Below are 27,950 nucleotides of genomic sequence, written 5' to 3'. Positions count from 1 at the left end.
GGGTTTGGGTGCTGGGCTCCTCTTGTACTGGCATATCCCAGAGTGCAAGCTCTGCTCAAAATATGGCTTGGGGTTTTTTTGTTTTTGGTCAGCTCAACCCATCCATGAAACGCCTTCTGCCTTTGAGGGTTTCCCATCTGAGCCCCTAGTGGGGAATCCCCTGTGCAGCCTCTTCAGGCAGCTGGAGTCAGAGAAGTAGCAGGGGCAGTGCATGTTTCCTAAGAGTCCCTTCAGGACTGCGTCATCCAAACAGGAAGAAATGTGACTTCATGCAGCTCTTAGGCAGGTAATAGCCTCCGAACCAGCCACCAAAGGGTGGTCCGGCACCCACCATTTTCCCAGCTTGACCTGGGTTGGTGCAGAACTTGAGAGGACCAAGCCTGCATTGCCTTCTTCTGGTGGGAGACGTTACTTCTGCTGTCGACTTCTTCACCAGCCAAGACTGTAGGCACTTCAGAGGGATTTGTCCCTCCACAGGGTGGCACCTGCCCCTCCAGGGGTTCCTTTTATACAGTTACAGGGGTCTATATAAAGTGCTGCCAGCTGGAAAGTATGTTGAAGAGATTCCTCCCTGCTCTTCACTAAGGGTCATAAATTCAGCTGGTATTTGAGAGAATCTCAAATGTACTTCCAGGACTGTTTGCTGAGGGCTTTACATCCGCCAGAGGCCCCTTAAAATAAAAGGATTATTGGGAGTCAAGTGTTATATTACCTGGTGCTTGTTAATTGAACTTCAGAGGCTTTAGCAAGCAACTGGCTCTAGCAGGGAGCAGCACTTTGGTATTAATGGTGTTATATAAATGAATATAATGTAACCTAACGTCATGCTTCCGCATCATGTCACATCTCTGGGCTCAGGGCAGTGGTGAGTCCAGCTCACAAGCATACTGGATACGGGAAAAGGCAGGGTGGATGTGTGTGGAGAAAGAGGGAGGGGGATTGGGGATCAAGGCCCTTGGGATCTGAGGGAAGAGTGTTTTTCGGTGCTCAGAGCAGGTGACTGGTATTCAGGCATCCCGAGTTCAGTTCCTGTCTCCCTTTGGCTGTCTGACCTTGGGATCTGATTTTGAGAAGAGTTAAGTTTAATGGAAGCAGTAAATGCCAAGACCATCTGAAAACCAAGCTCTCTCCTTTCTGCAGGGCTTATTTCACCTAGACTTGCAAAAAGCTTGGAGATTCTACTCTGAAAGGTCACCAAAAGAAAGCAAAGGACTCTAATCATTGCTGCCATCAGTGCGCACCCACGGAAACCTGAACAGACCACAACTGTGAAGGCTCCAAGGCAGCAAGACCCGATGGAAATGAGAAACCTCATCAGCTATGAAAATTTCATCAGCTGGCGCTGTGGAAGCAAGAATCTGGAAGTGCAGAGCAGATGGGCAGCCTGGATTCTTGGAGCTATTGTCCTTCTGCTTGTTATCTGACTCCTGCATAGGGAGGATTTGGAGAATTTATGGGGGCACAAGTACTGAAGGCTTTCTTGAAATATCCCTGGTTGACGCGTGGCATGGTACAGACGGCACTTGCTGGGTGCGCAGCAGATGTTTTTGCACAATATTCCCAAGGTCATAGAGGCGGGGTCCTGCTGAGCACATGTCTTTTATTGTGTAAGAGAATGGACTATTTGGGCAGAGTTTGCAGCACTGTGAGCCTGGTACTACCTGAATGCAAATCCCAAGGCTTCATAAATGTAGTACATTGGGGGACATCTTCCATATATTATCTTTTATCAACCGTGCATATTTCCTCTATTATTTACGATGTGAATATCAACTCAGGAGATGTTTGTAAAAGAAACAAAAATAGGGAAGGGGGGCTGGAGGGTGAGTAAGGCAATGCACCAGGCATGAGAGGCAATGGACAAAATACCCATGTGAGCTCAGAGTGGAATAAACGGAGTGATTTGGTTCAAAATTAAAATGTATTGACTTATTGAATTCCCAAGGCTAGAACAATAGAGTGGATGGTTTTATAATTAAAGACCAAAGTGCATTACCTAAGTTGTGTTCAGGTTTCACTGGTTCATCTTTGACTGGTAAACACTGCCCTCAGCTCCCTCCTTTAAGAGGCAAGCAGTTGTACTTGGAGGGTTTAGGTGGATTTTTCCATTCACTGCTCTCCCCCTCTCCCTCCTTCTCCACGTGGTCTCAAAGATGGGATAATTACAGGCTGTAATATGCCTCAAAATGTCAGGGTGTTTCTCAGGGACTGAGGAACGTTAACAAGGGGAAGGAGCTGATCCTGGACACTGCCTCCCGGTGAACTGTCCTGGCTGGCAAAGACCTGAAGAGGGCAGATCACCTGCAGTTACTGTGAGCCCACTGTGGGGTCCTGAGTGCACCCACAGGCTCTAATTGCTGTAACCCCCCAATACTATTGTTTTTCTGTCATCATCACCAGCTCAAAGGTTGAACTGCCTCTTTTCAGGGTCTGCTCTGATATGGGACAACTGCGTAACCTCAGAAGTCGCCTGCAAGGTGGCCAAGGGCTGCAGCCCTGCTGCTCTGTTGGAGCCTCCAAAAGCAAGTGCAAGGGCAGGAGCAGGGGCAGGTTCTGCACCCTTCCCCAGCCAGGCGAGTGGCCTCTGCCAGAGCCATGCAGCAAAAGGCAGCTAACAGCCTGCCAGCCCATCCCGTGTCCCTAAACACATATCACAGAATCATAGAATAGTTTGGGTTGTGCCCTGGTTTCGGCTAGGATGAAGTTGGCTTTCTTACTAGCAGCTGGTATAGTGCTATGTTTTGGATTTGGGATGAAAATAGTATTGGTAAAACACTGATATTTTGGGTTGTTGCTAAGCAGTCAAGGCCTTTTCTGCTCCTCTTATCACCCTGCCAGCGAGCAGGCTGGGGGGTGGACGACAAGAACTTGGGAGGAGACACAGCCAGGACAGCTGACCCCAACTGGCCAAAGGGATATTCCATACCATGTGACATCATGCTCAGTACATACAGCTGGGGGAAGAAGAAGGAATGGGGGGACATTCAGAGTTATGGCGTTTGTCCTCTCAAGTAATTGCTACGTGGGATGGAGCCCCGCTTTCCTGGGGATGGCAGAACACCCGCCTGCCAGTGGAAAGTAGTGAATGAATGCCTTGTTCTGCTCTGCTTGAGTGCATAGTGTTTGCTCGACCTATAAACTGTCTTTTATCTCAACCCACGAGTTTTTTCTCACTTTTACTCTTCTGATTCTCCCCCCAGTCCCAACGGTGGGGGAGTGCGCGAGCAGCTGCGTGGTTCTAGCTGCCGGCTGGGGTTAAACCATGACAGGATGGAAGGGACCTTTAAAGATCACCAAGTCCAACCCCCTGCAATGAGCAGGGACATCTTCAACTAGATCGGGATGCTCAAAGCCCCATCCAGCCTGGCCTTGAATGTTTCCAGGGATGGGGCACCTACAGCTTCTCTGGGCAAACTGTGCCAGTGTCTCACCACTCTCACAGTACAGAATTTCTTCCTAATATCCAATCTAAATCTACCTTCCTTCAGTTTGAAACCGTTACCCCTCGTCCTATCATTACACGCCCTGATAGAGTCCCTCCCCATCTTTCCTGTAGGCCCCCTTTAGGTACTGGAAGGCCACTATAAGGTCTCCCCGGAGCCTTCTCTTCTCCAGGCTGAACAACCCCAACTCTCTCAGCCTGTCCTCACAGGAGAGGTGCTCCCGCCCTCTCATCATCTTCGTGGCCTCCTCTGGACCCGCTCCAACAGCTCCATGCCCTTCCTACGGGGAGGCCCCAGAGCTGGAGGCATTACTCCAGGGGGGGTCTCACCACAGCGGGGTGGAGGCGCAGAATCACCTCCATCGGCCTCTTTTGGTGCAGAGGAGGCAGAGGGGCCCGCCTCGCCCCTCCTCAGGAGAGGGCACCGTTCCCGTCACCCCCTCTTCGCTGGCACTTCGGTCCGCTCGTCCTACCAAGCCCCCCCCCGCCTCGCCCCCTTGGTTTCGTCCCACCGCCCCTCTCCCCCGCCCCGCCCCTCGCGTTGCCGCGGTGACGGGGGGGACGCACCGCCCGCGCGCCGCCGCGCCTGGCCCCGCCCCCTCCCGTGCTGCCCGATGACGCAGCTGCGCTGCGGCGTGGGGATTCCGCCGGATTACCCGGCGTGCCCCGCGGCAAAATGGCGGCCTGAAGGGAGAGCGTGGGGCCGGGCCGAGCGGGGGCAAAGTTTGGGGCAGGCCCGAGGTGGGGCCGAACCGGGGCAGAACCAGCCGCAAAGTCACTGGGACCCTGGGCGGAGCCGAGCCCGACCGGGTCAGAGCCGGGCTGGGGTCCCGGGGGCGGGGAGCGGGGAACGCGACCGGCCGGGGACCGAGCCCGGGCCCGGGCGGGGCCCCCCGCGCCCCCGGGCCTCGCCGGCCTTCCCAGGCGGGCTTCGGGCTGGCGCCCTGCGAGCGGGGGGGTTCCCCTGTTCCCGTGTGTGGCCCGGGGGGAGGTGTCGGAGCCCCCGAAGACAGTGGGTCCTGGCGGGTCGCACTGTGGGCAGCGGGAGTCAGCCGGGCGGGGCGGGCGGCAGGTGGGGGCCGGGTGCGGGAGGGTGGTAGGGCCGCAGCCTCGGCCCTGGGGAAGGGGCCGTTCCCGTGGGGGAGGGTGGTAGCGCCACCGCCTCGACCGTCAGGGCATTAGAGAGCTCTCCCTCCCGGGGGGAGACCTGTGGTGGGGGCAGAGCGGGCACGGAAGCGGCAGGCCAAACTGGGTCCATGCAGGGTGATGCAGCCTTGTCTGGGTGATGGAGAGGAAGATGGCATGGGGGATGAGAAAGCAGTATCTGTGTAGGGAGTGTTGCTGGAGTAGGAGCTGCAAAGTGGAACAAGTCTGGGCCAGCACATGTGTTAAAGAACAAGAGTATGACTGACAGAGGCAGAATTGGAAGGGAGGGAGCAGCACTCCCGTGGTGCCAAACTTGGCAGTGGGGAATGGGAATGTCTCTACCAGCCCGGACACTCTCTAGTATAAGGGATGCTTCTTACTATGGAATTAGTGAGCAGCCCCTGGGAACATGGGAAGATTTTAAAAAAAAAAAAGTGAACAATAAATACTGAACTGCATCTAGCTCTGGGCTTGGGCAGACAACGTGGAGCAGAATAAAAGATTGAGTGCTAATAAATGTATTTTTAGATGGGCAGGAGATTGCGTTGGTAGGCATCAGGGTGTACGAATGATATGGAAGTCTGGCAAGGCTGAGAATGACCTAGATCTGAGAGATGCCAGGTGGAGGTTGTCTGCTGAAAAGAATCATCCATCAAATGTAGGTAGTTCTGTGCCAGAGAAAGCTTTTCAGAGGTTTGCATCTCTGTTTTACAGATTCAGAGAAGGAACTGGGATAAAGGACCTACGTAAGAGGAAGCAATGAATCGTTGTTGAAGCGTCAGACAGCAGGTAAGAAAGCCAGGAATGAGCTGATGCTGAGTCAGACCGTATTCTTTTGGTCCCATTACTTGAATTTTTTGAGAATATGTGAACAACATGCCTGAAAAACTGTCCCCCTCTGTGGTGTTTTCTGCATCATAGTAGGCCTACATTGCCTGAATTGAGAGGCCAAGGGTGTCGATGAAACGGGAGTGACCCTGAAGAATTCAGTAAGAGCCCCTGGGAAGAAAAGCTCAATTAAAGATGTAAGCCAGCGCTCTTTACACGCCATCCAGGCAAGCAGTCTAAAGTCTGTTCTGTCAGTGCTGAAGTAGCTGTATTCCCTGTAATCACAGGAGGTCTACCCAGTCATTATCCCAATGAAATCCTTTCTGATGGTCTGCTCCCGCAATAAATGATGCAAAAATTAGGTAGTTCTAGTGATCCTCTTTTCTGTTAGGTTATTTCTTCCACCACGTTGTTTTTTTCACCTTTTAACTGATCCCCTTATGGGTGGTGCAGGTGGACTGCTGGCCTTTCTGTCCACTCCTGATCTCACTGTTGAGATCCAGTTTAGAGGGCCAGCTATTTGGTACCCAGCAACTGGGTCCTTTGAGTTGTTCGTGCCTTTCAGTTACTTCTCAAATCACTTTTAATACAACTCCTCTCTTTTCTTCAGTTCTTAGTGAATCATTGCAGAAAGCATAAGTATCCCAACAGTGTATTGTATACAGTATATTTCAGCTTGTGGAAGTTAAATCAGCATTTAAACTAGCAGGTCTTAGCTCTGGTGTAAGAAGCTTTTGGCTTTTCATTCCTTCCCAGGCACCCAGTGCTCTTGAAATCATGGGAACACATTTCAGCAGGGCCTGCAGAGTTCCAAAGTACAGCCCAGGGCTATCTTCATCTTTAATATTAACAAGGCATTGGGTCAGGAGGGATGAGTTTCACGCCAAGACCTGTTGCCTCCTTAAACCAGCTTTCTGAACCAAAGATGACCTTGTGTTCTTTTCCAGTCTAGTTCAAGTAGTTTGTTAGCTGCTGCTAAGTCACTTGCTTTGCAGCTTTCAAACCCTGAATTCTTATCTCTGCTATCCACTCTAAGTACAAGCATGTGGCACAGTATGTAGGGGAAATAGACTATAGCTTTGAAAGAGGTATAGTCCTTTGCAGGTCTGCCCCCTTTTTGTCCTAAAGCAGGATAAATAAAGGCAGATGGGACAAGGAAGGATTTTTGGTCAATGTGCTGGTGTGAACAGTACCAGAGCTGGCTTGGAGAAAAGATTTGTGGCAGCTGATGTGGCATATAAAGTGCTTTTGAAAATGCGAAGAAAGCCAAGCTGTTTGAGCAATAGCAAAATAAACAAGCTTCAGTAAAATGTGCTTGTATTTTTCAGTAGTTGTTTGAAGTAGACTTGATGCTTGTGGGTCCTGGAGGCTGATGATATTTCTGAAGGTGAGCTCTCTAGCCTATTAAAATGTCTGCTGTGTTTTGTGGAGGATCCACTGAAAACTGGTCTCTGTGAGATTTCCATGTGTCACCTCATCTGCAGTGTAGTCCTGATAAATAATTCTGGAGATTAGATCATAACAAATTAACTATGTTGTGTTCTTGTTAGCAAGGGCCTAGCTTTTATAGCACAATGTGACAAGAATAATGTAGTAATGGCTAATAACCCTCTGCCTTTAATGTCGCTGGGAGAAATATAACATGTAGGGGTCTCAAATGAGTCTGTGTGTGATAGAGCTTGAGGGCAGGATTCCTCCACTAAGAAATGAGGATCTGGCTTGACACCTTTTTGGCTCATTTCTGCTCTTTTGACTGGGGTTTTCAAGAACTGGAATTGTCATAATAGAGCAGATTTTCTTGGCTGTTCAACTTGGTTGATGTTTTGCGAATAAATTTAAGGTCCTGAAGCTGGGTATGTTCATCTCCTTGCGTGAAGGCTTTTGTTGGGAAGATAGCCCCTTTTTGTATGACACCTTGAGCTATGGAGAGAGTGAGCACTTGGGGCATATGTGCTAGCTGCGTGTATTTCAAGTCACTAGTAACTGGGTAAATATGATCCTCTCTGAAACTCATTTTACACAGGACTGCAAAGGAACTGCGTGTGTAATCTGTGCAAAAAGGGCTAATGCCTTAGGGCATGAAATTATCCATCCTGTTTCCTTGCCAGTTCCGTACCTGAGGGCTTTTCCTTAGATCTAGATTGGCTGGGTCTGTAACTGCAGTAGGAAGAATATTGCTTTTTAAAATTGAAGTGCTTTTACAGCTGGTTGGAGGGGAAGGATGACCCTGTGGTCAGAATTCTGAACTGCAATGTAGGATACCTACTTTCTGACACAGATTTATTATGTGAATGTGTTCAGATCATTACTGTTTCTTGCACTTCATTCTTTGGTTACGTCATACGATCAACATGCATCTTACTGGGGATTTGAGGAAGAGTCCGTAAGTGTCCATGAGATGATTGGATACTGTGGTGTTGAATGCTTTAGTAAAGCTTGGTGGAGGAGACATGAAAAGGATATTTCAAGCCATGACTTCAAAATGAAGTAGACCCCTGTGTGATCCACTGTCCTGCATATTCCGTAGCATGGTGAAATTGCTAGAGAGTGCAAGTCAGGCCATGCCTTGCTTAAGGTGAGTGGGTACTCTGAGACCCCCTTTTCTTCCCTTCCCAGGAGGTGTTTGCTTGTTTCCATGGCTCGTAACACTTTATGTGGCTGAATCTTTTTGACTTAAATTAATCTTTTCTTTTTTTTGACCCCTTGTTTGTTCCAGACTCAGAAATTGTTCTCTTCGTTGTCGGGATGTTCACGTATGGTCTTATTGCTAGTATGCTCAGACAGAGAGGGCCAAGAGCATCAGCTTTCAGGCTGTCTCATATTTGGAATGATGTGAGCCATCCTCTCCAGAGTGTCCTTCTGGGAGCTGTGCTTAGGAAGGAAATGGCGTGGAAGGCCGTGTAGGAGTGTGAGAATAGCATTGCAATGGTTGGAATGCAGGATAAGCATCACTTGGGTGGGCTCAGTTTTCCTCTGCTTTTCAACAATGCTGGATGCCAAGTCTGAGGAAGACTGCTGTGCAGAGGTGAAGGAGTGGAATGTATTCTTCAGTTGAGGTGAACGCAATTCAGTGAAACTGATAGGCATCAAACTGAATAATGATTTTAAAGTATTTTCACATGATGTCTAATCTGTGGAAATTCACTACCACATAATAGCGCTGAGGCTAAGAGCTGAGCGGGATTCAGAAAAGATCAAGCACTTATGAGTGGAAGTGTTCAGACTTGCTTTAGCTAAAGAACTTGTTTTAGAAGGTGTATTTTTCAGACATAACCCAATCTCTAACAGGTAAAGGTTTGAAGAAATGGTTGTTTGTTCCATAATTGTCCAGTGGGGCTTCTTGCTCCATCTTCTAAACCACCTTGTATTGTCCTGTGTTAGAGGCAAGGTATTGAATCACATTTATTTGCGATGTTAGGTTACCCACTAGCCTTTTTTTGGGGGGGTGATAACTACATTAGGAAAAAAACCAGCAACAACCAAAAAACAAGCCCACTAAGCACTCCAGTTGCTTTGATTATGCCTGGTACTTGAGGATTTTAAGCTGGTGGAGAGCTGGGTCCTTGGAAAGATAGTGCAGCCCATAGATGAGGACTGTCTCACTCATGTATGTGAAGACATGTAAGTATTATCTCTTCACGCTGAGTGGTCAGGCAAAGCACTTTGGGCTTCTTGCCTTTGCTTTTGAGAGGGAAAAGAACGTGTGGAGTTTGGCTCTCCACATTGCAGTCTTGTAGTGGACTTTGGTCCAGAAGCTGGCTGAAAGGAAGGGCTTTAAAGCTGTTCAAGTGAGATCCATTAAGTTGTAGCATGAGCCTCAACGTACTAGTGTCCAGGAAGACACAGTCTGTGTCCTGTGCTCATGTCCAACCTGTGTTGAGGATCAAGAGAATCATCATTGCTGCTTGGTCAAGTAGGCATAAATTTGGTTTGATGGATAGGCCAGTAAAGGTAAGTGGCAGTGGTATGGAGATATGTGTAAAAAGGTGTTTGTAATGTCTGCCTAAATGCAAGGGGAACTCCTGCAGGAAAGGGTGTGTGGAGGGATTTTCAGAGCTAGCAGCAGGTCATGCAAACCTTGATATCCCTGTATGGATACCCTCCCTATGAGCTGTTCTGTGAACAACACATGTTTTTGTTCTAGGGCATAATGTAACCCTTTTGTGACAGGTGTAAAGACTGCAAGGAAAGGGTTATTGACCTTCACAGAAGTTTTGTGATGCTGAGAAAGTGAAACAAGTCGAGACTGGAAAGTAAGGTTTCCTGCAAGGGTTAGGCTGGTTTTTAGGCACAGAGGATCTGACCTGCTGCTAGTGGCGAGAGAGAATGGGTTTAAATTTGTGATTTCTAGGGGTCATCAAATTCAGAACTTAGAGTCCCACAGTGACTACTGTGTCTTTGATTGAGTTCTATATTTGTATTTTGGCTCTGTGATAAAGCTAGCTTTGGCAATGTTGTAGGAGTCATAACTGGATTTTCTTATCTTGTGTTTAAAATCTCAGTTGTCCAGCTGCATTAATGTAACAGTCATGCATGAATGGTTCTGAAATCAAAAGGGACAGATGAGATAATTTCCCAATAGTTAGAAAAACTATGCTTAGGCTCATAAAAAGCCTTAGGCAAGTTTTACTTTATACCATTTGTTTCAAGAGAATATAAGTAAAATAACTAGATAATTAGATAATCACTGTGGCAGTAAGGTTTTTGACCATTATTTTAGCATATGCCACTCAGGGTAACTGCGTTTAGACCTGGGAATGTCTTGCTGCACAAGCTCTGTACGAGTCCCAAAGATGCCTTGCTTCACTGTCTCCTAAATCAGATGTTATCCTGCAGCTTTGCTGTTCATTAGTGAGGACTCTGCTGCTGCCCAATGGGAAGGTTAAAAATATTCTAGAGAGATGACTTGAAATCTGGTCTATCTCACACAATCAAAAAGTGATTGCAGTTAATTCTACTGTTCTGTTTTTATTTATAATTTTTCCTTATTGAGAACTCTTCCCCCTTCCCTTTTACCTGTGGGAGATCTGTACCCAGTGTATTGTGTGCACAGCCCTTTCAAGTTGGGGTAAAAGAAAATAATGGAAAATGACAGGATATTTGTTTTAAATTGGAGTTAAGTAAACTTTCTTGAGAATGGACTTCAAGTTCACATCCTACCTTTAAGAGGTTTCATTTTTCTGACCAGAAAGCATCTTGTGCACTAACGTATGTGAAATATATTTCTTGAATTTATAGAATTGAATTTCTAAGTGTTGCTTGCACTATGTTTATGTAAATACTAGGAAATGAAAACCTTGCTTAGAAGAATTTTCTCAGGTAACCGCATTTTGCTAGCGATGCACTCTGTTAGTAGATGTCTGTGTAGGCGCTGAATCGAATTTCTTCTAGGGCTAGTATGGAGTGTCATTTTTGGTAAGCTTCTCGTACCAGCTTGGATTGATTCCTGAAAGCAAATCACCCTTGCTGGGCTGCAGATTTTCTGTAGAGTCTACTTATAAGTGTATCCATTTTTCCTTGATTAGATGGTGCCTTTGTAAATAGGTCCCCAGGTGTATCTGAAATGGCTATAACAGGATTCAGTGTCATCAAGGCTCTGGCTGGGTGGGGAGAGCTGTATTACTATGCAGCTCCAGAGATGATTTACTACCCGACTGACAACTTGCAATATAAACATTAGTCCAAGCATGATCTTGTCCCAAAACCCCGCCTACGCAGGGAGCCAGGAGTCTTCCTGCCACGCGCCATAAATCGTTTACGGTTTGCTCATGCCCGTACATTTGAAAAACAGCTGCGTATTGGGGATTAGCAGTTTGCAGAAGGCCCGTGCGGGGCTAAATTAGGGTCTCTTGCCTTGGTGGTGAATACTGGTATCAGAATAGCAGGAATGCTTCTCTGAGGTGGAAGGCAATTTACTCTGGGAAGGGGTGCAGGGTAGCTGTGAGGGTACAGTGGCCAGGGGAGAGCACTGGATTGCAGTGCTTCAATTTGAGCTCGGATGCCTGACTGATAGTTGCCCAGCATGGTGGGGGATTGAACAATTCATTGTTAGTTGTGTGGGTTTTTTAAAAAATTTCATATATTTATTATTTCTATATATTTTACATATATATATACACACACACAAAATGTAAGCAGACTACTTCTGTCTCCTAGGAGCTGAAAGATGATTGAGTTTTTGGGTCCTTTTTTTTTTTTTTTTACAGTTTGAAGAGTGGTTTCTCTTTTGCTAACCCATGGTAGCAGAATCAAATTATATACAAGGCCGTCTGGGGCTTCACAACTAATTTTCAGCTTTTATAAAAGGTTTTACTGTGTTGCTTGGATTTATTACAGCTTTACAACTTCAACTCCCAAAGTAAAACTATTTTCGTGCTGGCTGCAATAATTTAAATTACCTCCAGGAGCTTCTAATGACTAACTTGTGTTTATGGTGAAACCTCCCATTTGTCCAAACCCTGTAAACATGATCTGTTTGATAACTGTAAATGTATTGCTGCTTTTATATCAATGCTGAGTACACCAGAGTCTAAAGTCAGTTGGTCCCTTCAGGTCTTTCTGTAATAAAGAGAATATGCAGGCTTTGCTGTACAAATGAGACTAGACAGTACAGTTCAGATACCTCCTGTGCGCTAGCTGAAGGATCAGCTGCTGAGTAAAGCAGATACAAGTAGAACATTTTTAGCGGGGTTGGTGTCTCCATCAGTGAATCCTTTCTTGGGTGGGTTGGGTAAGAATCTGGGTGGAATGTGTCAGCAAGATATCCCCTTCTAGATGCATCAGCTGAACACAAGTGCTTCCAGAATTTTACCACAAGCATCAATGGGACCATGGGCAAAGCCAGTGGGCTCTGGGTAAAGCAGGAGATCTGTTTCCAAAATGACACAGTTAGAAGGGTTCTTACTCTTTTGTTGAAGCTGCTGCACAGGCATCTGTCTGAAATAAGACCATCTTCCTGGAGCTTCGTGCTCTGCTCTTCTCTGTCATAGGTTTGAGGAGAGTAGGGAGAAGGGCTCATCCTAGGCTTGTTTGAGCCTAGAGTTGCCTCCATTTTTCGTATTCCTTTTGGTGAAAGGCTGTACAGTCTGTTTGATTCTTCATGCTTTGCTGAGATGGAGGCCAGATAGCACCAAATAATGTTTGTGGCTGTTTGTGTGGGCATTTGAGATTTGGAAGGCACCTGCTAATGAGTTGTAGGTCATTTCATGTCAGATTGGCTAAGTTTCCATCAGGCTGGTTCTTTGTTGCGGCATTGCATATGGACTGTGTATGTTTGGGGATCCCTATTATCTGTTTCAGATGGAGAGGGCTTTCCTCCTGTTTGCTGCCTCCTCTCTCCCACAAGAAAAAAAAATCACCTGATTCTGGAGAGCTTTTAACCTCTAGATTGAATTAGATGCTTTGCTCTTACTTATATAGACTTTCCAGATATATACAGAGGTTAGAGAGGGGCGTGGGTATGTGATCATATTTCGAGCTTTCCCTCCTTCTTGTTTTTGATGCTGCTGTTGGAATTCACCCTTCCCTTTTCCTGGGAAATGGTGTGAAGGAATTCTGTCACCCAGAGCAAAGCTCAATCTGCTTGCCTCAATGCCTTACCTCTCCAGGTTAGGACTTTCCCCGACTTCCACAAGCAGCAGTTTGTTTATGAGCTTGCGTTACCTGAATCTTCTGGGGTATGTCTGAAGGGAACAATTCAGGGCAGTGGAAATATCAACTCAGAGATGCTGGGATAGGGGAGGGAAGGAAAGAATAGAGTTAGCAGTTACAGTTAACTCCCCCCACCCCCCCCCTCCTTTTTTCCCTGTTTCCTCACCTGCCCAGCTGTGTAGTAGGTTAGCAGTACGTGTCTGTTCTTATTCTTATGAAAGTAGACTTTGTTCTCTGAAGACTGCTAATCATGCCCCATGGGGGTGTAATCAGTTATAAGGTATTTAATACAGTGCAGGCGGGAACAGGCCGCCTGGCCGGGCTGGCAGATTGCAACACTACAATTATAAAGGGCCCCTTTCCCCCACTCACCCGCCCACCGGTGGCAGGATGAGGGTTGTACCTTGAAACAGTATTAAGTCTATGAAAAATAAAGATTTAGTGGGGGAAGGGAAGAGGAGAGGCTGAAGAGGCAGCTCCTATTCTGGGAAACAGGCAGACCTACATTCTGTGAGAGATGCAGCCATTGCAGGTTGCACTGTTGAGACTTGTGGGAATTTGGGTGCCATCACCATTGAAGTGGATTGCACAGGGATGGCCCTTAGCAACCTGCAGAGCAGCAGGGGCTTCCGTCCTCTCTGAGCTGGGTTTTCTTGTGGTGGCTGGGGTTGGAGAGGTATGGAGTGGTTAGAAGTGGAGAAGCCCTTTCTCCTGCATGTGGTGATTTAGACACCTAATCTGCTTGGGTGCTTTTGTAAATCCTGCCAGGCTTCTATTTATATCTTTGGATATAAATCTATTGGTATATCTGGCCTTTCATGCCTCTTTCTTCCAAGTACTGGAGCTACTGTAGCAGCCTACCTTACTGGCTTGGAAGGGAATAGGTAGCTTGAGGCCTTGAATTTTAGTGGGCATGGGAAAGACTACTGGACTTCATCTGGTCTGTTCTTGTTACCTAATACCAGACCATTCTCCGCAGTGAGGGCCTTGAAATGCACATGTTGGGTGTGGAGCAGCTGGGCCACAGCCTTATAAACCGTTCCTGCTCTGGCAGCTTGCTGGATGCATCGACATGTTTCTGGAGCTTGTGGCTACGTTGACCTTTCCCCTTCCAGGTTCACCCTTCATTGGTATTCTTTGAATTTGCTGACACTGTTATGTGGAGTGACAGCTCAGGGCTCCCTCCATGTGTGTGCTCTGTGCTTCTTGGAAATTAGAAGGGAATATATATTTTGCCATATCTACTTGTGTTAAATAGTTTTTGTCATTTTTGTCTTATGAAATCCTGCCCCTTTCTGACATCCCTGTGCTTTGCTGAAGTTCAGAACCTACTCTGTGAAGCACAGCAGATAGAAGCTCTTTTTGGCAGCCTTCGGAATATTGGGGTAGATTCAAGCAAGATATATTCTTGCTACAGTGCTCATTACAGCATTGGCTTTCTTGCTTAGCACTGAGAGAACACTGGCTATTAAGTCTCACAGCTGGCTCTTAGCACTGGGCAATGGGTTTTTAGGAGTGGGTTGATGTGTAATTATATTACACAAAGTAAGTGCAGATTCAGAACATGGGACTCAAAATACAGCCTCCCTTTTGTGGACTTGCGAATGCTGCTGACAGCTTCACCTCCTGATGCATCCTCATCTTTTCCCCATTAGAGTAACTTTGTGCTTGGGAACCATGAATTCTTTGTAAAGCTTTGGGATTTGCAGCAGTGCCACGTGAAGGAGGAGTAGTGTTTTTTCTGACTAGAACATAGGGTCTACCTGTGACTCTAAAATAGGGAGGTCCCGAGACAAGAGGTTATCTGATGTCTTAGGTTGTTGTACATTGTCTCTTGTCTTGATCATGTAAGTGACCGTGTCAGTGCCATAGCGGGGAGAATGATGTACAATAAAGATTAGAACTGTTTCTGTGAGTAGTGGGGACAGTGTTTACAAAAGGATTTTTGGGTAATGAGGAAGTACCTGCATCTCAGAAAAGCTGCTCAACTTAAGGTAGAGCAGTTTCCCAGGGGCTGGAAAAAGACCTGGATCCTTCTAAGCACCCTTGATGCCCAAAGTCAGCTTCCTATTCGGGTCTGCCCCCTTAGCTCAACAAGGCTCAGTGTTATGTTTGCCCCTTGACTTACAGGAAAAAATGGGGAAATTGCCTTTCCAGGCTACTGCACAAATCTCTCTGTTCCTGCCCTAGAACATTGTTACTTCCCAGCCCTGGTGGCGACTCTTCTCCTCTCCATGGCTTGTGTGCCCAGTTGATAACACGCCTGCTCCTGCCTTGCTCTGTTTCTCTTGCCCTGTGGTTTGAGAAGTTGACTGGAGAAATCAGGGACTCTCCTGCAGATGAGTTTGAGGCTGAAGCTGTTGTTGGGGTCCTGGCAGTGGCAGGGCTGGCATGTGTGGGGAGCGTGGCGGGTGTCAGCATGGTGGGTGTGTGGGCTTGCTGCTTGTTTTCCTTCCCTGCCTGGTGAGGAATGCAATGTGTTTGCCTTCCTTGGCCTGTGGTTGCAGCCACATTCCTTCACTGGGAGTCAGCACGGCGGCAGGCGGCGTGCTGTTCATGCCCCCTGGCTACATGCTTTCAGCTCCACATCAAAGGTGTGTTTAGCTTGTAGCTTGTGCCATTCCTGGCCACACCTGGTGGCCTGCAGGCATGCAAGAGGTGGAGTCTGGCTGTGTTTGCAGATGGCATTCAGGGTTCAGACTTCTTGCTTGTGGCTGGAGCTGAGTCCATGCTAAACAACCCCAGGAATGCAGCGGGAGAGCTGAGCGGCACAGTCACTCCAGGGGCATGTCCTAGCAGCAATGTTTCCTTTATAGCTGCAGCAAAATAACTCATGCCTGCTCCTCCAAAGGAACTGGCTGTTTGCTTGGGTGTGTTGTAGGGTTTAATTTACACTGATAAGGCCAATTAAGGTTGGCTCATCCCCCCTGCAGCCTGTGTGCTCTTGGCAATCAGTAGGTGATTGAGTGGCTCGAGCCATCAAGCTCTGCTCAGTACAAATGGTGCATGAGATGTCTGCCTGGAGATGGCTCCGGGATTTAACCTGGACAGGATTCCTTCCCCGAGTTGGTGGGTAAATGCTCTTACACAATGTGCTGCAGCTGAACTGCTCCAGCTTCTGGAAAAGTTTTCTCTGTCTGGAGCCTCAAGAGATGAGGACTGGAAGCTTGGTGAGGGATGGCAGATCAGGATGTAGGTGCATTGTTTTGGGATCCTTGACATGATGTCTGTGAGAAACGGTCACTAGTTTTCTACGCCCCTATCATCCAAGCCATCCTTGTGCTCTTATGTAAGTCTTTCATTTGCCTGGCACAGGGAAACGTGATCCATTTTGGCAGTGTCAGTATTGTCAACCCATGGGCAACGCTTGTGGAAAGAACAGCAGAGCATCTTCTGTGTGGTGGGTAAGCCCTTGGCTGTTCACTTTATTACCCAGTTTGCTTTGATTTTTGTGGCTTGCAGTTTCCCTTCTGGCAATTTCTAGTTGCCCAAGTTCTGTGGCCTGCCAGTCATTTCCACATTAAAGTTAGTCTTCTGCAGAAGACCTCCCTACTGCCATCCTTAGACAGTAGCAGGCATGAAAGAATTGGGTCTCAGAAGTGCTCTGGACTTACAGCATAGTTTCTGCTTTTTAGCTGTTGCCAGAGTCTCTGTGTCAGTCGCTGCAGAGCTACTGTTACCAGACTGGTCCATGCCACCCTCTCCTGAGAAGGATGTATCACTTTTCAAAGCAGGATGACAATGATAGATGATTAGGGGAATGTTACTTGTTGCAAAAGCCTCTTACACTTGTGAAATGGTTGGAAATTACTCACATTGGGCTCCCTTCTCTCTTGATTTCATGTAAACCGTGCATTTTATTTCAAACTAGTTGCCACTGACTCCATGCCTGGCTTTTAGGTCTTGGGTGTTTGAGAAAGTGTGTTATCTGAATCTTCTTTTTCCTTCTTCTGTTCTGCAGTGCCAAACTGAATGGTATGCCCTGTGGCAGCATGAGATGTAGCAAAATATAAGTAAGTCTAAAAATGGGCTATGCGGAATGTTATTGATAGAGTGTGTATAATCATTGGGCGTTTCAGCTTTGTCATGCGATACAGGCTACAGCTGCAAAAATGGAGGTCTTGTTTAGGATTTAATATTGCTGCTGTCACTTTCGGATTGTCAGGAAGGGAGTCAGAATGAAACAGATGTGACATTGGCTAAGAAGGAAGGAGGGCTGATTCTTGGCCTTTTTCTTCCATGTCAGTGAGTTTTTGGAGACAAAGTGACTAGTTACTTGTTTTGGCTTCCCTGCTGACCTTCAGGACTGTGTGTAGGAATCCAGATCTCAGTGCTTCGGTGTCCAGTCCCAAACACCTCTGCCTGGGAGATGTGCTCTTCTGGCAAGAGCAATAACCCTCACCAAGTAGCTAGATCTCCCCCTGGTGGGGCAGGGAGCAGAAAGCAAGGCTACGGCTGGACAGTAAAATTGGGAATGGGTCTGATCTTGGGGCACCTTGAGTCAGCAGCAGATGTGATGTTTCTCCAGTTGAGACATTCCTTAGTCTAGAGTCACAGACTCTGTAGTGCAGAGCTCGTGCAGCTGCATGAAGCTGAAGGCGTGAGCGAACAGCTTGCTGTCAGCACTGGACAAACATCTTATCTTTGTAACATCTGCCTGGCAATACACTGGTATGTGTTCATGGTCTTTGCCCTTAGATGAGCAGTGAGCTGCTAGCTCTTTGACTGGATTAATCTGATACTTCACCAAAAAAAAAATAAAAAAGGTACCTGGAGCATGATGGCTTGCTTTCTTTAGGGTATCTGGGGACAATCACCCTCTGCTCTCAATTAGAGCCCCTTTGAGGATAGATGTCTTCACTTGCTGCCCAACTGTCTCTCATTCACAGCTTGCTCTTTGAAAAGCTGCATAGAGCTTTCTTACACAGGGGTCTACAAGGAGGAGCCCTGTGGAATTAAGAGCTTGTCTTCACTGCTGAAAGGGAGATGTTTCTCCTTAACCTCAGAATAATTAATGGGCTTACGCTATCCCAAAGGATAACGGCAGTAAAGACTTAAGCATTTCAGTTTTACAAGAGCAATGCCAGGCAGGGTATGTAGTGCTAGTCTGGACAAGCTGACCTTGTGATAAAACTAAAGTTCTGGGCTGCAGTTGCCCCTTGGGACAGTTTATGCTCATTATTAGCTCCAGCTGAAGAACAACATCAATGATGACAAAAGTGGAAGGAGATGGTTGATGAGAGCTCTGATTCTGCCCTGAAGAGGGGTTGTGTCTGAGGGAAGAGCTGAAGCAACCCTGCTTGGTCTCGGGGGGGCATCTGTGGTTATCCCCCCTCCGCCCCCCCGGCCAAGGGAGGAAGGTGAACCTAGGAGATACGATACAGCATATACAGAAGGACAGGCAGTGCTGCCTGTGACTGCTGGTTACAGGCGGCCTCCTCACGTACAGCCTGTGGGGCAGGGGTGGAGGTGTGGGTCCCCTCTGCTTTAGTTAGGATCCTGCTGTTAAAAGGACTGACTGGAGCCCAAGTGATTGGGGAGAAAAGAGCCATAGCCAGTTGCGTGCTTTATACAGGTCACCAATGAAAGACGGGTGGGTGGATCTGTTTGTTTTTCCTAAGCTGGATTAAACCGTGTTGTATTTCTATGACTGAACTCTCAGAATAAAATCTCTCAGCAGTTCAGTGGTGCTGAAGACTAAAAGAATCATAAAAAAAAAAAAGCTTAAAAAAACCCTGACAAAAAAAAAACCCAAAAAAACAAATGAGGCAAACTGAGGCAGATTAACTACAGGGCCACACCACAAAAAAGAGGGAAGATGCTCCAGGGTTACATTCTGCTTCAGGAGCCATGCTGCTCTATTGTTTACAGAGTTGAGACAAGTTTTGTGCCTGTTCCTGCCCTTGGCTCAGGCTCTGAATCTGCTAGGCCCAAAGCATGTTTTTGAAAGCGGTCTCCTTTCCTTGTTCTGCCTTTGTGGCCTGTTGAGACGACTACTGCCAGTGTGTAGGTGTGGGTGCTCTAACACTCCATATCACGCCTGGGTGCAGAGGCTGAGTGGAAGTTGATGGGGAATACTTGATGTGGTCTTCAGAGTAGGCGATGGCTGTGAGTTGGGTTAAGTGGGAGGCGTCTGTGCCAGGTAGGAATCCTACTTTGCAAAGCAGTCAGTAGCAACATCACAACCTCTGGGAAGGGAAGGTGGCAGGATACGATCAGCTTTGGGAAAAGGCTGTGAACCCCTTTCTCCCTTTTTCTCCCTTTGGCTGGACAGGTGTATTCCTCTGACACCAATTCTGTTTCTCTTAGTGTTATGCTGCCTTTCCCTGCCAGCTTATAACGAGCTGTTGCTCATTGTAGGTGAAGTGAGGATCAGGTGGCTTGGTTGAAGAATGGCCCACTGCTATCCTCACACAATGCCAGAGTCTGTAATTTTACTTCATTATACTGTCTGCTGTCTGTATTCAGTACTGTAGAGATCATAAAATATTTCTGTGCTAGAAGATCCTCTCTGATGAATAGCACAGAGGATGGCTCAAGTTTCCATGGCAATACTTCTGAATGTGCTTCTGTCACCAAAGAAAGAGGGACTTTCAGTTGATTAAGGTCTGAGGGTTTTGCCTAAGAAAAGGGGATGGTGGTGAGACTGCATGTTAGTTGTTTGCCTGCCTTTGGGTACTGCCTCTGATAAATAATCTGGAGAAAGAGGAAGCTGACATTTGGCTAATGGCAGAGATGGACTTTGTCGTGCAAACTACAGCTGGACTCCTGGACATGTTTAGCTGTTCAGCTACAGATGCAGCTGCACAATCACCCAACAGTTAAGCCTGTACCATTCTCTGCCTCTCACATCTGACCATCTGCTAGGGAAAAGCTAATTAAACCAAAACGATTCTTTCTGAGATTAAATCCTAGCAGCAGAGGGAATTCAGTATAGTACAAATATTGTTCTCCTACTACTGGATGAGGGTTGCTGCTTTATTTGTACTTATAAAGAATTGCAGGCTATTCAACCCAGTTGCTGTCAGGTAGGTGTTTAGCTCATGCACATTTTCCTTCTCTTTTCTATCCCACATCTCTCCTAAGGCTGTGTCTTGCTGAATTTTCCTACAATTCCTTTCTTACAACAGCTGAGGCTATTTTTCTTTTACATGGAATGTCATGCAAAAACCAGTGCGCAGAGCTGTTTTTTGTCCTAGTGCCTCAGTTTCTTTACTTAGAGAATGGAAATTGTTCCTGCCTTCCTCATTGCATGTATGTATGGTGAGCATGAATCCTAGGGTTGGTGTGGGGCCACATAACCTTGTAATTGCTAGAAGCTCCCAGTGTGAATCTGAGACTCAAGACCAAACAGTTTATTGCGAAAATTTGCCTGCAGCCCTTTGAGAGTTGAAATTTAAATCTTGTAGTATAGAAAATGTGGAAGTGTGGTTCCCTTAGCAACTGAACTCTTGTGTGTACCTACAGTCCATGTTGCCATGTGATCAGGGCTTCAAAATAGCTCTTTCCAAAAAAAAAAAAATTACAAGAAATTAAATGAACTTACAACTCTGGTTGATTTAGCAGCTGCTCCTGGTATTCAGCAGAAGTCACAACTTGCTGCGATGTTCAGAGTTGTGGCACAATTTAGTTTCTGAAGGCCAGTGAGGGATTTAGTTCTCTGCAAGGGACTCTGAGAGTATTCTCGCTATCGCCTTTCTGTACTGAACATGAAAGCCTCGTTGCACTGGAGAGGAAGTTAGTTCTGTATAATGGTAGCTCATGTACAGCAGTAGAAGGTGGCGGTGATGAGGGGGTGATGGTTGCGTTGCTGGAGTAGATGTAAGGAAGGTTTGAATGAGCTCAAAGAGACACGATTGAAGAAGCAGGTAGAGATGAGAGTACCAAAAGAATTAAAATAAATTAGGTCTTGATACTCAGAGGAACAGTTCAGGTAGTTTTGAATGAGGAATGGGGGGGAAAAAAAAAACCCACAGTAATTTTGGAGTTGCTGGAATTTAATTTTGACGGCGACGTTTCAAGGATAAAATGCTGTGGGAACTGGAAGATGAGAGGTTTTAGAGAGTGGATTGGTAGCACATTAGGTCTTTGACCTCAGGCTTGTTTTGTCTATGTGGTTACCCCACAGTTAGCAAGAGAACTTCATATTTTGGTGGAAGAGGGGCAGTAGTAAGACCATGCCTGGGGGCAGTTAGATAACGTGCTCTAACTCCACACTCCAGTTAGCTCAGATAAGCTGTTGGTGAGCCATACCCTTAGGAATGAGAGAGTGGGCAACATTGCCTTCCTGGTGTCTGACTTGCTCCAGGTATGTTGGACATCAGCAAGCAAAAGCTGAGTGGGTGTGCAGAAAGCAGGGTACACTGCAAATATTTATGATCACCCTTCCCCTCTTGCTTGGGGAGAGTAGAGAAAATGTTATGCCATGCCGGTGTGAGCATTATTATGGTGTTTAGTTGGCATAGGAGTAGTGAGACTTTCAAGTCATACAAATGTCAGTACCTGTAATACCTTAATATACCTTGTGTAGTGTGGTTAGCTGATATTGATTTGAAAAGAGATGCACCACTCTGGGTTTTTTTGGAAGAAAAAAAAAATCAAACACAAAAACCAGCAAAACCTTCTTTAGAAGCAGAAAAGGGGGGGGAAAAAGGGTTAACTTGAGTATTGGTAAGGATTTTGCCATTGCAGGGAAGTTGTACTGATTTAACTTAATCAGATTAGAAACAGCTGTGATGATATTAGTGCAGCATTCTTGTATAGGCATCCTTAATTTAGTTTGTGTCTTGTATCTATCTATTTAACTTTAGTTGATTCAATGCAAAGTGCTCTTAAACTGAATTAAGAACACTTACCCAGGAGGGTTATACCGCTTTACATTATTTTCTAAGTCAATTTAATTTAGTACAGTGTATATGTAGACTAGACCTTGGGGAAAAAGCTGATCCTTTTTATTACTTGCTGAGCAGCATGTCGTGTTTGGCTGCAGCCATGTGATCATGGAATGAAAGAGCCTGTTGTGGTGCGTGTTGGTGGAGGATGGGCAAAACCTGATCATTGCAAGTCTTTGTACAACTTGGTCATTCTTAGCCATAGCGTTTGATTAAAGTAGATTACTCCTCCTTATAAATCAGGCTTTTTCTTGTCTAATACAGGTGTGAGACTCTGGAATGTTATGTTAAGGTTCCTCTTCAGACTGCAGACCTGGTTAGCATGCTGTGTATGCAGCAAAAGCTGCATCTCAAAACCTGTGCAAATGTTTAATGTTTCAAAAGGTTCAGATGGCTGAGCAGGTTTGAGCTGGACTTTTTTACAGCTAGGCAGAGCTTGAGAGAAATTTCACCCAATTTTGATGCTGTTTCCCAGTCACTGTCTCTCCCCAGTGTGCGCCTCCGTACATATGGTGACTTCCTCACATGCAAAACTCATAGCCAAGGAAGAAGTTACTCTATAAGTACTGCAGAGGCCAGTTCTTTTCCTTGTTGAAAAGGATAACTGTAGTCAATACATCTTGTGTTTTCTGCTTGCGGGTAAAGGCTCTGTGGGAACAAAACTGGCATGTGAATTACTCCACAAGTGTGGCTGTAGTGGTAGCATTTCAGAATAAAGCTGGCTGCTTTAAACAGCCGTTTCAGTTCTTGAAATCTGCTTTTACCAGCACCTGCAAGCATCAAGGCTGGATTTAACACCTCCTCAATGTTGCAGATGCTCTGTGGGCTGGGTCACTGCAATAACTTGTCCATCTGTCCTCTGTAAATAATGCAAATAATGTGCTCTGCTCCGTTGTCTGGCTATGTAGATACTGCATAGTGTGTTAGCCATCTGTGCATCACTGCAACTCATAGAGGGGATGTTTGGGAGAGCATATTGAGGCAAGTATATAGGTTGCAGTAATGGAACATTCTCTAGTGTTGCTGTATTCTCTGCTGGAAGGATGGCTCAGTGACATTCAGTCCCTGGCACTGAGGACCTGGAGACTGTGGTTTTCCCAGAACTTCTGAAACCAAAGGCTGAAACAAGAGGACTGCTGATACTAATTGCTGGCGGTTGTGTGAGACTTAGGGAATACTTACAGGAGCTGAGAGTCCACTTCTCAGCGTTTGAAGAATTTAAGCTTTTCCTAGCTTGTCCTAATTAAATGCCTTTTGATTTTATGCTCTGGGAAGCTAATGCATGATTTTATTTTTTTTTTCCTTTTCTTCACCTCCTACACAGCACAGGAGCTGACAGAGGTCAGAAAGGAATTCCTACATGTTGATTTTCTACAGAAATGTTCACCCGCTCTCTCTTTCACTTCTCTTCAAATGTTTGCTTGCTGTAGCCATTCCCTAGCTTGTGTTTGAGAAAGCTTAAGGCCGTGGTTCCCAAATTTGCCTCCTGTTATCTGCCAGCTTTTGGACAGAAACCTGTTGTTAGAGTATCAAGATTTGCTTTTTATAGCAGGGTCCAGACAGTTATTTTCAGGAACTTTTGAGAGTTCTCCTAATCTTCACGCATTGTTTTCTAACGGCCTGGTATACATCTCTTTAAATGTCTGAGAAACATGTTCCAAAAGCCTTCACATGGAAGATCTTAAAAAAACACAGGTAAGAAGAGGAGAAGGACATGAAACCCAAGGCACAAAGATGAATAGGCTCTGGAAGTTTGCAACCTTAACCACCTCGTGAGAGTTGAAAGGATCACTGAACAAACTAAAGAGATCAAGCTAATGGAATCACTGAACAAACTAAACAGGCTTCTGGTGTGTCAGCGTTTCTGCATGAGAAGCTGCCACTAGTCCCTGATGTAGCTGTCAGTGCTTAAGATAACTTGGCAAATGACCTTTTGTCGAGGTGATTCTTGTGCAATTTCAGATGTAGCCATTAAAGGTGGTTCTATGGTTTTATATGCATTAGAAAGATAGCATTGATTTCCCGGTCAAAATCTCCCCTGGGTATTTTTATTCTCCATTAACATTCCTTCTGGGGATTGGATTCGGGTCCTTTGCTTCCTGTCCTGTTCCTGTTCAGATGTTAATCAGCTGTTGCGTTCTATTCCAGTTACGTGTTAGCGTTTCCTGGGCAGTGCTGATCTGTCCTGGCTTTTATGAAAGGGTTAGGGAAGCTAAGCTACTCTTCACACAGCAAAGAGAGCAGATAATAAAATACGTACTTAAGGATATAGAGTGCAACTGAATTAGAGGGACTGGGATCTTTGTATTGTGGAAGACGGGAGCGGGACTGTAAGGAAAGTGCAATTCTGATTACTTTTAAGAGGCTTCCACAGGTTGTAGTGGGTATGACAGACACATGATATGTCCGGTGGTATTTACATTCGACAAGAACTATGTAAGACTGTAGAGTCTAGGGATTTCATTTTCCTTGGAAATATGTTAGGTGTTAAGTAGGGCATGTTACATGGCCTGCTGTTCAACAGCTAGCCTGATCCCTTTTTCTTGATAGCTCTTGGAATTGTTCCCATGCAGGGAACAGAGGTTTCTGCCTAACAGTCGAGGTTAATTGGTATGGAAAAGCAGGAATGAGCAATAATCCTCCTGAAACTCGATTTTAATCCAAGAGTCACTAAATGCTATTACTCACATCTGAATCGTGGGCATTAATGTACAAGCAGAACTGAGATGCAAGTTTCTGCATTGGGAGCTGTCATCCTTTTATTTTAAAATGAGCCTCAAAGTAGCCAGCAGCAGAATGGATCTGAATGTATTTTTAATTGAGATGACTTCTCTGAATGAAATGTTAAAGCATCCTTTAATAAATAACCTTGCAGTCCTTTTTCATTGTACTTGGCACCATCAGTCTAGAGGTACTGCTTTTAACTGCATACAGCTGGTTCTTCTGTCCTGGACAAGACCTCTCGATGTGGTTCTTGCATCATCCATCTCACTGATCAGTTGTCTTGATCAGGCTTACTGCAGCAGCTTCTTACGTAGTCTGGCTTGAGATATGTGGAGGGTAAGGTTGCTTCTATCCATAAGCACAGGAAGGCAACTGGATAAGTCTCTCTTGCTTTTGCTTCTCATGATGCTAGTGAAGAGACATTGTTGCCTGCTAAAGCAGGATGTGCCAGTGTCCTGTATTGGATATGAGTTTGGAGTATAGATTTGCCCAGATAGAGTGAAAAGTCTTGGTTAGCTGTGGTACCACATCAGATATGTAGCACGGGACAGTAGCAGCAATTTTTTTTACACGTGAGTACTGTGTTTGGAGTTTTGGAGTACTCTGACTTGGTGATAGCCAATTAATGTTTGTGCAGTGTTGCATTAGAAACAAATGTTGCTGTGAATGTGTTATGGAATCTGTTTTCTCTGTCATACAAGTTTATCTTTTGGAATAAAGAGCCAAGCTTAAAGAAATGCTGCTTTTAAAAGGAAAAGGTTGGAAAGATAACACAACACCTGAAGTAAGAAATTTTCTCTGTGACATAACGGTGGTGAGGCGTCTGGAGAATAAGTTTTATGAGGAACGGCTGAGGGAGCTGGGATTGTTTATCCTAGAGAAAAGGAGGCTGAGGGGACACCTTGTTGCTCTCTGCAACTACTTGTGTCCAGTTCTGGGCACCTCAATACGAGAGAGATAATCGAGGTGCTGGAGCGAGTGCAGAGGAGGGCAACAAAGCTGGTGAAGGGCCTGGAGAATAAATCTTATGAGGAGCGATTGAGGGAGCTGGGACTGTTTAGTTTGAGGAAGAGGAGGCTGAGGGGAGACCTCATCACTCTCTACAGCTACTTGAAAGGACATTGTAGAGAGGTTGGTGCTGGTCTCTTCTCACAGGTAATTAGCAATAGAACAAGAGGGAATGGGTTCAAGCTGCAGCAGGGTAGGTTTAGGCTGGACATTAGGAAAAAATTCTTCACAGAAAGAGTGGTTAGACATTGGAATAGGCTGCCCAGGGAGGTGGTGGAGTCACCATCCCTGAATGTGTTTAAGATTCGTTTAGATGTGGTGTTGGGGGATATGGTGTAAGGGAGAACTTTGTAGAGTGGAGTTGATGGTTGGACTCAATGATCCCAAGGGTCTTTTCCAACCTAAATGATTCTATTCTATTCTACATGAAAGGAGGTTGTAGAGAGGTGGGGGTCCGTCTCTTCTCCCGGGTAACAGGCAATAGGACAAGAGGAAATGGCCTCAAGTTGCGCCAGGGGAGATTTAGACTGGATATTAGGAAAAACTTTTACACTGAAAGGGTTAAGCACTATCCCTGGAGGTTTTTAAAAGACGGGTAGACATAGTGCTTAGAAATACAGTTTAGTGATGGTTTTTGTCAGAGTTAGGTTGGTGGTTGGACTCCATGATCTGAAAGGTCCCTTCCAACCTGGCAGTTCTATAATTCTGTAATCGCCATATTTCTGTTGAGGGGAGACTGCTGAGCCTGAGCACTGGTAAAGCTGTCTGTTTTATAGGGTCAGAGAAGGTGATGTTGAGGAAAACCCTGCAAGTCCTCTGCCGCTTTGCAGAGAGCTTTTCAGCTGCAGCAAGCAGGCAGACACTGTTTGCATCCTAGAACCAAAGCAAAGTATTAGCTACCTCAGGCCTCAAGAGACTTGACATGTATCAGGAAGGCAGTGTCTACAGATGTCACTTTTTTCTTTCAGTACTTTCCCTTTTTGTCCAAAGGGTTCCTTCTTGGACCTTTTTTTTGTATATTATGGACTTCTTTGTTGTTACTGGAAACAAAATGATGTTAAGAAAATGGGTGGTGTTGTGGTTTTGCATGCATGCCAAGTGGCTGTTAGTTCTTGTGGGCCCTGCACAGAATAGTCTAAGCAGTTCTGTGCTATCTATTCCTGGTGTGTGGTAAATGTTTTCCCCTTCTCAGATCACACAGAGAACATAGCTACTCTGCAAGTGGAGAGGATGGATTTTACACAGAGGGATGCCCTCTCGTAAAAACGGCTAGAGTCAAGCTTGTGTACTACCTGTGCAGCTACACTAAGTCACTGTCAATGTACCCCCTCACTGTGAAAAGGAAAGAGGTTGTTTGTGTTTTGTCTTTGTAGCATGTGGAGGAATCCTCAGCTTTTTGCATTAACAAAGAAAATTGTTAGGTTTCCACTGCAGTCTTGTGACCCTTTGTGTGTTCTCGTCTGTTCGCCTGGAAGAGGTGACTATGGCTGATGCTGATCAGTGTGAGCCCAAGCCTTGTAGCCCTCAGTGAGCCATTCCAGTGAAGCTGTAACTGTCAGTGAGTTTAGAAATGAGATTGGAACTACAGCGGGTAGCAGGTAGAAGACAGTAGGATTGGAGCTACTGCAGACGGTAGCCTGCTAGGAAGAGGACTGTAAATGTTAAGGAATGTTACTGATGAGAGATGGTAAGGGCAGATAAAAGGGACCAGGAGGTTAAGTTTCCTCTTGTATTACAGTGCTAATTAGAATAGCTGAAGAGCTGCCTCCTGCTGTAGCTCCAGGCTAAAGCTGAACTTCTGCAGGGTATTCAGAATGTGGACTTGACAGCAAGCTCCTTCAGAGAGAGGCTTGTGAATAGTGTGGTGAGCAGAATTAGTGCCGCCTTCTATTTCTGGATATTACCTATATCAGTTTCTGCTTTGGAGCACAAGGTCTGTCTATTCCTACAGAGATTATCTGCTTGTCTCTGAACAGAGGTGTGGTGAATTGAGCCACCTTGGGATGCTCTCTCTGTGGTAGCAAAGGATGCCCAGGTATTGTAGGCAAGGAGGGCTTAACTGTGCTGTTCAGTGCAGGGAAGTCTGCAAAACAAAATTAGGTTGCTGTGTCAGGGTGGTTGGAGCAGAATGATGGAGACTGGATTCCTGGTGTTGGTCAGGAATGCAGGTGGGGAAGCAGTGACCCCTGGAGCCATCTAGAAAAAACAGCTGCCTTTCAGAGGTCAGTTACTGGTCTGCACAGGCATCCTGCTCAGTAGAG

General features: G+C 46.0%; 1 protein-coding gene across 10 annotated transcripts in view; it reads left to right on the top strand.

Annotated features, from left to right (window-relative positions):
• The first annotated feature begins 4,055 nt into the window (after window positions 1–4,055).
• TJAP1 (tight junction associated protein 1) overlaps window positions 4,056–27,950 on the top strand; it is a 42,194-nt gene continuing 18,299 nt past the window's right edge. For 3 of the 10 annotated variants that reach the window (XM_074579823.1, XM_074579827.1, XM_074579819.1), the window contains exons 1-3: window positions 4,105–4,252; window positions 5,303–5,377; window positions 5,510–5,613. The gene's annotated coding sequence lies outside the window, so the exon portion shown is untranslated. Of the gene's footprint in view, window positions 4,253–4,556; window positions 5,378–5,509; window positions 5,614–27,950 lie in introns of those variants that run through there. The other 7 variants (XM_074579826.1, XM_074579817.1, XM_074579822.1 and 4 more) reach the window with 4 other exon arrangements.

The sequence above is a fragment of the Larus michahellis genome, chromosome 3 (genome assembly GCF_964199755.1).
Source record: "Larus michahellis chromosome 3, bLarMic1.1, whole genome shotgun sequence".
In the NCBI taxonomy this organism is placed as follows: domain Eukaryota; kingdom Metazoa; phylum Chordata; class Aves; order Charadriiformes; family Laridae; genus Larus; species Larus michahellis.
The sequence above is the reverse complement of the archived record's forward strand: the minus strand, read 5'-3'. Positions and strand labels throughout refer to the sequence as shown.